Below are 11,856 nucleotides of genomic sequence, written 5' to 3' on the forward strand. Positions count from 1 at the left end.
AGATTAGTTTGATGGGTTAACTCAGAGAGCTGAAGATATGGTGGACATGCTGACCTCGCTCCGTGGTGTACAGGGCCGTTTACCCTCATGATTAATATTCACAATAAAAAAATGAGGCGAACATCATGAAGTCTGTGTGTGTTTCATAGTGTCGAACCACCTTTGTACAGTTAAACCTAACAGTTACTACATGACGGAAACACCAACGTTATTTCTTTTATGTGTTTATCAGGTCACGCTGATTATTGAACAAAAACCCAAACATCAGATGTTAATCGAATCTTTTTGCTCTTTCTCCTCCTTAAACATGTTTTTAATGTTAGTTATAATTCAGAATTGGTGACTGGAACACGTATGACACATACGAACATCAGGAAATAAAAACACGATAAATATAACCTCTGTAAATGAAGTCAGTGTGCAGCGGGGGTTATTACAGCTGTGTACCGGCCTGCGCTTTGTCGGTGGTAATAGCAGCTCGATTGCTTGCGAGGCGAGCGGGTCTGTCCCACGCTTTGCCGTGAGACTGGGCTGGGCAGACATCTCTGAAATCATCGAAGCACTTTTGCAAAAAAGCTGTATCTTGACCAACCGACCAGACATCTGAAGATTAAACCGCTACATTCTCGGCTAAAAAATATTAAAACGGTATTTGGTGAGACACAAACTGTCATGGTCCCCGTGTCTGCCCGGCTGACTCAGGTTGGCTACATATGTTTCTTGTTTACATCTACCTCTCTCACGCTAGCTGTGTCTCGCCAGGGCGGAGCTCATTGCGGGCTCCCGCCCCTGGCCCTTGCACCTGAAGTTAATCACACATCTGTGGCTCATCGCCTAAACTCATCCACTACTTAAGGCAGAGGCTGGAAACATCTCGTCGCTGGACTATTGAGTAACCTCGGTAGTAAGCTCCGGAGTACTAGTCTCTTGTTGCCTTTTCGTATCGCTGACCCTTTGGATTAATCACTTGTTGTCTGTAAACAGGAATTCCGTTTCCCTGGAACCCTTGGTGTGCTGTGTTTTTTATGAAGTCCCTCGTGTGTGAAGAGCTCCTTTCCCGGATTTCCCTGTGCCCTGGATTCCCCCTGCCATCTCACTTGTATATATTTGCACCTGGTGTTGTATAGTAAAAAACGGAACTGTATTCTAGCTGCCTTGTCTGCGCTTGAGTCCATCCCACACACAAACACAAACAGGGTTTTTCAAAGTTCAGTTCTGTTAGTTTCCACATGGCAGTTGTTGGTGTGCAGTAACGCCTTCTAAAAACAATGGCCACCAGGCCAAAGCAATGGTTCTGACTCGATCAGCATTAACCCCGCCCCCTGGGTTTGATGGGTGAGGTTGACACATAAAATAAATTTATGGTGAGACCTGAAGGAGTCAACTGTGCCAAAATGAATTAATTAAATACACCATTAAATAATTATTTAAATGTGGCAATAATTAATTAAAACGTGAAATAATTAATTAATTAATTAAATGTGTCAAAAAATGTTTATTTAATTATTTATTTCCCATTTTAATTAATTATTTCAAATTTTAATTAATTATTGTCACATTTAATTTATTATTCAATGGTGCATTTAATTAATTCATTATGGCACTCCTGGTATTCCATACTGTGGTTGGGTCGACTTTACTATATAGATGTTTCACATGTTTCCATCTCAGCAGCCCCGTTGACAGATCACAGTATTATTACTTTTAAACTTAACCCTGAAAATAAAATGAAAAGTAGACAACAGAAGGAATTTGAAAGTAAATTACTTTACGATATAAATAACTATTGTAATAGACATTTTATGTCAGAGGCTGATAAGAAATCCCTGTTGTCTTTACTCAATTAAATGATTTAAACAAGAAAAAGGCTCATGGAGCTTACATTAGAGCTCGTGCAAAATGGATAGAAGAAGCTGAAAAAGTGCTTCATATTTCTACAATTTGGAGAAACGGAGGCAAGAAAAGAAATCTATTAATACATTAATCATAAATGGGGAGGAATGCACAAATCATAAGACTGTAGCGGAAGAAAAACATAAATTTTACTCAAATTTATTCTCCTCAAAATATTTAATTGCTGATTCATTAACTTTTTGTGATCAGATTGAACCTTATACTCCAAAAATCGATTCTGCATTCAGAGAAATTTGTGATTCTGATATATCACTGGATGACTGAGATCAAGCCTTAAACAAACTGAAAATGACAAAGCTCCTGGTCAGGATGGCTTGACTGCAATCTTTTATAAATTCTTCTGGAAAGAAATAAAAGAATTTTTCTTCAAAACTATTACTGAAATCATTAGTAATGAAATGTTAGCAACGACAATGAAACAGGGTCTTATCTCCCTTATTCCCAAACCTGGTAAAGATAAAAGACTAATCGATAATCTACTACCAATAATATTAGATTGGTTGTAGATCTACTGGATTCTAATCACTTAATTGAAGATGATGGTGTGATTCTTTTTTTAGACTTTTATAAGGCATTTGATACGGTCGAACATCCTTTTATTTTAAAAGCTCTACCCTATTTTGGTTTTGGTAAACAAAACTTCATAGATTTAATTTCTTTATTATACTCTGACTCAATAGTTCTGTTTCTTTACCTTTTGGAACATCTAAACGCTTTAATGTTAGACGAGGAATCGTCAGTTTTTATAGAACATGAATGAAATTTCACTTTTCTCAAAGGCTTCTGGTTTGTACCTGAATATTAGAAAATGCAAATTATTAACTATTCGTGATTGTGACCTAGTAGCTCTCTTAACATAGCTGTTAAAACTGACATTAAATATTTGGGTATTATAATGTCAAAGAACACAAATAATAGAGAAAATCTACATTTTGAGCAAATTACCCAGAAATCAAAAAGATTACAGGCTACAAAGACACCTCTCCATCTTTGGACGTGTCTTGCTTACTAAAACAGAAGGTATCTCTGGATTGATTTATCCATCACAATGTTTATATGTTTCCAATAGTCTAATCAATAATATAAATCAAATTAATTTCAATTACATTTGGAGAAACAAGCAACATTATGTTAGGAAGAATGATATAGTGAAGTCATTTGAAGAAGGAGGTTTGAATGCGATTGATTTTGAAGCAATGATGGTTCCATCAAACTCAAATGGTTGCAATCTTTCATAAATAATTCAAACAGTATTTGGTTTTATTTCCCCAAAGTAATTTTGGAGAAGCTGGGTGGCATTGAATTTCTTATAAAGTGCGACTTTGAAATTTCCAAATTAAATTATCCAATTTTCACAAACAGGTTCTCCAGTACTGGAAAATGATACACAAGCATATTTTTTCTCCACATACAAATTCGATTTGGAACAACAGATGTATACGATAAAAGAAAATCCATCTTTTATAAGGATTGGATGGATCATGGCATTTGGACGGTTTTACACCTTTTAGACAATGACGGAAATGTGTTAACATATAACAAACTCATAGATAATTATGGCATATCATGTACTCAGAGTAAATTCATTAAAGTTGTGAAAGCCATTCCCCCTGCAATGATTCAGATGTCTTCCCCCGACTGAACAACAACCCGTCAACAACATGCTGAGCTGTGACTCTTCTTCCCTCTAAAGTCCTGGTGTTAACACTCACCCTGCATCAGCTTCACCTTTTTTTAATTGTTTTTACTTTTCAAACCGACGGATCATTTGAAGCCAACCATCCAAAAACTGCTTCAGCTGTGTTTGATGTTTATGCTACAGCCTGTTTACCAATATAATCAATATCAGATATCAGAGCAACAGAAACCTCGGTGATCAGGACGCTGGGACTGAGAACAGGAAGTGGCTCAAACGTCACAGTTTCATAACGTCACCCTGAACTCCACTCACGGAGTTTCTGTCGCCATTGTAGTTTTTAAAGTCCCGTGATAAAGGCGGGTCTTTCTGTGAATCCGCACGCTCATTGGCTAATAGCTCGAGATTGACACATCGTTATCCAATGAGCGTGCGGGAACTTCCGACATAAAGTTGTTTCCTTTGAAAAACCAAAGTCTGATTATTTTTGCCTCCACTGACGGAGCCTGTTGTTCCCGCCACAGAGACACAGTAATGTCAGAGCGGTGTTAACACTCACCCTGCCTCAGCATAGCTCTCACTCTCCTCCTGCTCTCTCACACTAAACGGAGGCTCAGCTAAACTCACTTCCTCTCTACTTACAGGAAACCAGCGCTCAGAGGAGCCGACCGGCCTCACATTTCACCCACAGACACGAACAGCGTGGAATTATTTTATGTCATAAGAAGAAACATATTCATGTTAACACTCACCTGCCTCAGCTCCACCTTCCTCCTCCTGCTGCTCTGAACGGAGGCTCAATACTTTCACTTTCACTGCTGCTCCCTAAACACAGAGGATGCTGGGACTTGTAGTTGTTTCCTTCCGGTGCGGTCTTCCTCTTTGTTTGTTTGTGTTTGTGTTCAAGTTATTTCGATCATGTAAACATCAACAGAACACGTGAAGCCACACAGAGTTTGTATGTCGAGGTGGGTAGGAGGGTTTGAGGGTTTGGGGAGGGGTCAGAGGGAAGAGGTCTCTCAGTCTTGACAATCCACATTGAAAGGTGCATCTTTCAACGTGTTTGTGGGTCGATTTGGATGCTCCAGGTGTGAGAGCAGCCACTCAGCCTCTACTGCAGATGTGTGTCACAAGTTCATCTAGTAGTAGGCTATGGCACTTGGCCACAGGTGGCAGCAGTGGACTGGCCTCCATGTGAGACTGCTCCAGCTGCTATGTGATAGTCCAGCTGCAAACTGAAGATCATATGCAAGTTTTGGAAATTAAACTGTACAATATAAAGCGCCTTGAGGCGACTGTTGTTGTGATTTGGTGCTATATAAATAAAATTGAATTGAAATTCAGAATATTCTTAACTTAGCTTTAAAACCAACCCAATCTAACTCTCCTCCACACTCACAAACAAAGACAAACCAACTGACACATCTGAGTCCCTCACTTTCTTCAATCCACTCACTCTCACAAGCTCCACTTAGTCACACTGGCTCTGTTTATTACTAATTACTATTGTCTCCCCAGAAACACTTCCGTTTTCTTTTTTCCTATTTCAGTTGTGTTTTTTGTGCTTTTGCAGCGTTTTTGTTATTGCTGGTGTTTTCTTAAGTTGCAGTCCGTTTGGCCTCTCAGGGCCACCGTAGCTATAGGCCAAAAATAAATACATAACATCATTTCAATCAGTTTAAAGGTTTATTTGCAAGACACAAAAACAGAAAAAATAAAAAGTTACAAATGTATTGTGCATGAAACAGGAATTCAAACGTGGCTCAGATGTGTGTCACAAGTTCATCTGGCTGTAGGCTATGGCACTTGACCACAGGTGGCACTAATTGACTTGACTCCATTTGAGTGCACACAAAGTAAACTGCACACTTTAGTTGTGAAGCGAAAACGCTGAAATCGCAGTAATAACACGCACGAGGGGAACGATAACGAAGACAAGATGCTCCTGATCGTTACTCTTGCTGTCCTGTGAACAGCATCGGCGTGGTGTTAATGGTTTGCTTTTGTTTTGGCGAGCGCCCCGTGAATGAGAATATGACCAGGTAAACCCGCGACATTTTTAAATAGTTTGTCGTTCAACAGCAACAAGACTGACGGAGTGTGTTTGAGGAAACCTCACAAATGTCACAGATGAAATATTTGGTGTTTATTTGCTGGTTTGTCGGTAGCAGCTCCTTCAAAGTAAGTCTACCACACATCTGTTTGACCAACACCAGTTGATTTGGATCACCGGTCCAAACAATTTGAACCATTGTTGTGTTTCCTTTTGTGTTGAGTTTGACTGATATTTGCTGGATAGCAAATGTTTTAAAGCTATGCAACCTTTATCTGCACATAGCAGTTAAACTGTTTAGATCAATCTTTATTGATAATATACATTATTTATTTATGAATTACTGTGTACACAAGAATAAGTTAATGTATTAAGTTAAACTGGCTGAAGTTTTTGTATTATTCTTGTGATTTTTTTTATTGGCCCTGTTTATTTACAGGCCAGGTGACCCTTTAGGGGTTTAAAATGCCGAGCCAATGAACGGCTGGGAGCAGGAATCTTTCTTCACTGAAGCTTCCACTTCCACGGGTCTGGTAGGAAGTTGTCCAAGCCAACAAAACAAACAGACAAAAAATCCATCTATCAATCACCTGGATCACCTGTTGAGAAAGAAAAAAGAGAAAACAAGCAAACAAAAGAGAGCAATATAATAAACAACAGCATCGCGATGATCTATGTGAATATAACTGTAAATACTAAATATTGAATATTATTGTGCAGCACGTAAGATCGACAGCGCACAGTGTGCTTTGAGGTAGCAGCCAAAATGCAAGGCAAGTTTATTTATATCGCACAATTCAACAACAAGGTGATCCCAACTTCTTTACAGAACATTAAAAAACAAAAACGGATAAAAAGCATGATTTAAACGTGACGTGCCCGTGAGCTCCGCCGGCAGCCAGCTGTGCCAGAGTGACCGAGCCCCAGGCTGAGAGGCCAAAGGCACCCCACCCTGAAGGAGCCCGAGCGAGCCCCAGGCTCCAGGCCCCGACAAGCAGTACCTGGACGCCCATCCCCAGACACAAAGAACCACCAATGCACCGATGTCTGAAGGCGTCTGCCACTGGCAGGGGGAGTGGTGGGGGGAGATAGGCCTCCATACCTTGGAGGGCCTGAGATGTCCCCAGAGAGGTGGCGTCTGATACCCGACCTGACATATGGACACAGACAAACAGGCACACACAGATACAAACATCCATTCCCACCCTCATGCTCTCATATGCAATTACTCAGCAGCAGGTAAGCGCATAGCCCCTCCTGGTAGCCCTCAATGTCTACGTGTATTTAAAATTGAGAGGTGGGCAACGGCGCCAGGGGTGAGGTTGTACACCCTGATGTGATTCTGATCTTGGAAACATTAAAGACATTCATAGCCAGACTGCTGACTTTGTGTTTTTATTCAGTCGCCTAACAGAAGTGCAGTGAGAAACGATTTACCCCATCCTGATTTCTTAGCTATTTGCATATTTGCCACACTTACGTGTTTCAGATCGTGAAGCAAATTTTTATGATAGATAAAGATGACCAGAGTCAGCATAAAATAAAGCTTTTACATGTATTGCTGGGAGGTCGGCAGCTCCCTCCACTGCTTGGCCCTCTGTGAAAAACAACTGGGATCCAGCTTCCCTGTGATGCTGAATTATATAAGTGGACAAAAATAAATAGATAGAAGGATGGATGGATGATTGTATTTTGTGTACAATCGTTGAAGTGTAAGAAGGGTTGGCCCTCCGTGGTGCCCTAAGCAAAGTTTGATTTTTGGGGCCCTTTAATAGTGCCAATAATAGTGATTAATGATCACCTACTATAAATGTATTTCATTTTCTAATGTTGATGTTGTTGTAATCCACAGTGAAAAATGTCATAAAAACAGATAACAAATTTGCAACTTTCATGAAAAATTTTTCATTAATATTTAAAAAAAAAAAAAAACACCTCCCCCTGCTGGCCACACAGAGAAACAATAGATAAAACCTGAGAGCTGCACAGCTGCAGCAGTGTGGTTTACGTCATTCTGTTGTCAGCCTGTTTTACACATCGGTGGTTTCTTATTGACGTGTAAAAAGATCTGAAATCGTAGTAAATTCAGCTGCTATTGTGGGCTGCGGATGATTTACACTTAACATTTTAATAACTGGGTATTGAATGTCATAGGCCCAATGTTCCCTCTAATTTTTCAGGTGTCTGAGCGAACACACAAACTCCCTGAGCGGTTCCTTGGACCACTGTGAGCGACAGCAGACGTGTGCACTGTGGTCACACCGGCATCGAATCCATCCAAGTTTCATGGTTTATTAAAATAATCAAATTACAGCGTTTACATTTATGTTAGACTACTTTTAATTAACTGCTTCAGCCCATTTACAATGAAAATGTAAAAGAAATCTTGTTCATGACCTGTGTAGTATGTTAACACTATTGGAAGTACAAATAACTTGAACTCCAATTTAGAAAACACAACTTTTTTTTTTTTATAAAGCTCTGACTTGTATTATGAGTCCGTGGTCTGGGAGAGAGTCTGTAACTCTCTGTCTCCAAAATACTGTATATAATGACCAAAGCTGGGAAATTAATCAATCAATCAATCTTTATTTATAAAGCACTTTTCATACAAAAAAAGTAGCACAAAGTGCTTTACATGGTTAAAAGCACCCCACCCCGCCCTCCAACTAACCCCCCACACTCTCATTAACATAAACAATCATGAATGCACCCATATCCCCCCCCCCCCAGCCAGGCTGAGAGGACCCCCAGAGCCCCAGCAGCCACGGTCGATCACAGCCCCGGTGCAGAGAGCCCCCTCCGAGGAAACACTGGAGATATGACACAATAGGATATATACAGGGTAAAAAGATAAAGTAAATAAGAACGGGATACAATAGAAATAGTAAGAAGATAAAAAATGAGTAAGAATAAAATCAATAAATATTAGGTAAAACCTAAATTAATAATAGAATAACAGGATAGAATAAATAAGCATAAAATAAATAAACGTTAGGTGAAAGATAAATTAAAAAGGTGGTCTTGAGCCTGTTCTTAAAAACATGTACGTTCTCTGCGGCCCTGAGCTCCTCCGGCAGGCTGTTCCACAGACGAGGACCATACCACTGAAAAGCTGCCTCTCCGTGAGTATGTGTGCTGTCTTTGGGAACAGTCAAAAGGCCAGTACCAGAGGACCTCAAGGTCCGCGAGGGTTCGTATGGTAAAAGCAGATCTGAGAGATAAGACGGCCCAAATCAAATTCAAATTCAAATTTTATTTGTCACGTATACAGTCGTACACAGTCATACACAGTACGATATGCAGTGAAATGCTTGGACAACTGCTCGTGACCTAAAGAAAAAAAAAAAAGGAAATAAATAGGAAATAAATAGGAAAAATTAAAAAGGGTAAATTTAACTAGGAGGGAATAAGATATAAATTAAGGTTAAAAATGAAATAACTGTACAACACAAATTAGAATGAAGGGTAAATTTAACTGGGAGAATAAGATAAAATATATAAATTAAAGTTGAAAATAAAATAACTGTACAACAAAATACACAATATAGAACTATATAAGAATGTATGAAGAAATATAAATAAATAAATATATACACAATAACAGCAGCTGTACAAGTATTAACTGGAAATGAAGAATATAGTGACCAGTGTTGTGCAATCCACATTATGTCTTGTGCAGTGCAAATATGCTTAAAGTGATTTAAGTGATGAAGTGAAAACAATGTCCAGAAAGTCCAGTGTGTGTGTAAGAACCATATGTGTGGGTCAGTACTGTGTGGTGGTGTGATTGAGAGACCGTATCGCCTGCGGGAAGAAGCTCCTCCTCAGTCTCTCTGTGTTGGTCTTCAGGGAGCGGAATCGCTTTCCTGACCTCAGCAGAGAGAACAGTCTGTTGTTGGGATGGCTAAGGTCCTTCACGATCTTCCTGGCCTTGGTCCAGCACCGCCTGCTGTAGATTGAGTGCAGGTCAGGGAGCTCGGAGTGGATGGTGCGCTCAGCTGACCGCACAACCCTCTGTAGAGCTCGTCTGTCCTGCATGGTGCTGTTCCCGAACCAGGTTAAGATGTTTCCCGTCAGGATGCTCTCTATGGTGCACGAGTAAAAGTTCCTGAGCACCTTGGAGGGCAGTTGGAAGTCTCTCAAGCGTCTGAGGTGGTAGAGACGCTGTCGGGCCTTTTCACCACGGTGTTGATGTGACAGGACCATGACAGGTCCAGCGTGATGTGAACTCCGAGGTATTTGAAGCTGTCCACTCTCTCCACTGGGCACTCGTTGATGACGGGGGTCTGGTAGTTCCTCTCCTGCTTAGTGCTGAAGTCCACTATCAGCTCCTTTGTCTTACTGACGTTTAGAAGGAGGTTGTTCCTCTGGCACCAGTTCTCCAGATTCCTAATCTCCTTCAGGTAGGCCGTCTCGTTGTTATCAGAGATCAGGCCCACCACGACGGTGTCGTCAGCAAACTTGATGATGGTGGTGGAGCTGGTAGTGGCCACACAGTCATATGTGTACAGAGAGTACAGCAGGGGGCTCAGAACACACCCCTGGGGGGCTCCAGTGCTGAGAGTGGTGGAGGCTGAGACATGTCCGCCCATCCTTACTGCCTGTGGTCTGCCAGTTAGGAAGTTGGAGATCCACTGACACATAGATGAGCTGAGTCCCAGATGCTCCAGCTTGGTGGTGAGTGTGGAGGGAATTATGGTATTAAATGCAGAGCTGTAGTCTATGAAGAGCATTTTAACATAATTCCCCCTTCTAGTGTCCAAGTGAGTGAGTGATGTGTGGAGGAGATGAGAGATGGCATCGTCTGTGGAACGATTTGGACGGTAAGCGAACTGTAGTGGGTCCAGTGTGTCTGGTAGTGAAGAAATGATGAAGTCTCTGACCAGGCGTTCAAAGCACTTCATCACTACTGAGGTGAGGGCTACAGGGCGATAGTCATTGAGAGAAGCAGACCATTAAGACATTTAAAAACCAATAAAAGAACTTTAAAATCGATCCTGAAATACACGGGGAGCCAATGCAGCGATTCTAAAACCGGTGTACTGTGGGCCCACCCTCTGGTCTTTGTCAGCACACGAGCTGCAGTTTTGTAAAAGTTGTAAGGGTGATATATTCTTTTTGGGGAGACCAGAGAGCAGGGCGTTACAGCAATCAATGCGACTGGTAATAAAAGCATGCATCAACATATATAGCTGAATTTTTTTAATATTTTGTACACAATAACAGAATAATTTCAGAAAAACACAAAATGACTGGTGTCAATATTATTTGCCCCACAAAAAAGGTCGAATATAAAACAATATTGCAAATATTGCACAGTTGAAAAAAAAAAAGCACTACAGCTCAGTTGTTCCCGCCATCCTTTGTCCTCCTGTTTCCCCTCCCTCTCCCCTCCAACGACGAGTTTGATGGTGTTACGGATTCAAATATTGGGGATGGATACAAGAGGAAAAACCACAATAACAACACTGGTCCGACCGGGTTGAGTCAAACGATGATTTTAATGATCACACGCGTGGGAGATGGACACCGTACGCAGACAGCATCAGATCTCAAAATGGTGGAGCATTGATCAAACTCTTATAGCCTCTAGTGGCCCCCACCTTATCATAAAAGCCTAAACATTCACATGCTTTCTCTCACACGGCGCCTAAGCTACGACCTTGGCTCCCTGTTTATCTGCTCCTGCTGAGATGGGGCAGAAAACTCCAGCATGTTCTGTTCTCTTCTAATCAGACAAATAAGGCGATGACTTTCTGCGAACAGTATTTCTTATAACTCAGCAGTATAATGCATCATGAAACAATATCATTCATTCACAATAAATCAGCAGTCTAATGTAATGCAAATCAGTTTAACAAATGCAATAGTTATCACCTTCTTCTAATTCAGGAGAATAATGCAAACTAAAACTACATAATAATTCACAATCTTCAATTAGGGGTCTAACGTGGCATAAAATAATATTATAATACCACACTGGCAAACTTCTCCCAATGTTTCCACTGAAGGGGTTGAAAGTTAAAAAGCGCCGAAGGTTAAGTTAGGTTTGGAGTAAATCATGGATGTGCACACGTGTTTGTGTGCAGCTTGTAGTGCAAACGTGCGTGCAGAATTCATGCAGACATGTGTAACTGGTCGTTTTGAGGTAGAAAAGAGTGATGCGCGGTCAAGCTGGTAGTTGAAAGTGTCAGTCAGAGTAGAAGAGCATTGTGTAAAAATGCAAGTAATAACAAAAAAGTGCAAGTCA

The 11,856-nt window shown here is 40.8% G+C and overlaps 2 protein-coding genes across 3 annotated transcripts in view; both read right to left on the reverse strand.

Moving 5' to 3' along the window:
* Positions 1-11,856, reverse strand: part of LOC146634600 (protein NLRC3-like) — a 720,577-nt gene that overhangs the window by 221,088 nt on the left and 487,633 nt on the right. The window lies entirely within an intron of this gene.
* The window catches only part of LOC146634607 (protein NLRC3-like), a 73,573-nt gene that overhangs the window by 14,799 nt on the left and 46,918 nt on the right, over positions 1-11,856 (reverse strand). The window lies entirely within an intron of this gene.

This window comes from Diplotaxodon limnothrissa, linkage group LG3 (genome assembly GCF_057381915.1).
Source record: "Diplotaxodon limnothrissa isolate DT_005_m linkage group LG3, D_limnothrissa_male_GT1.1, whole genome shotgun sequence".
Lineage (NCBI taxonomy): Eukaryota > Metazoa > Chordata > Actinopteri > Cichliformes > Cichlidae > Diplotaxodon > Diplotaxodon limnothrissa.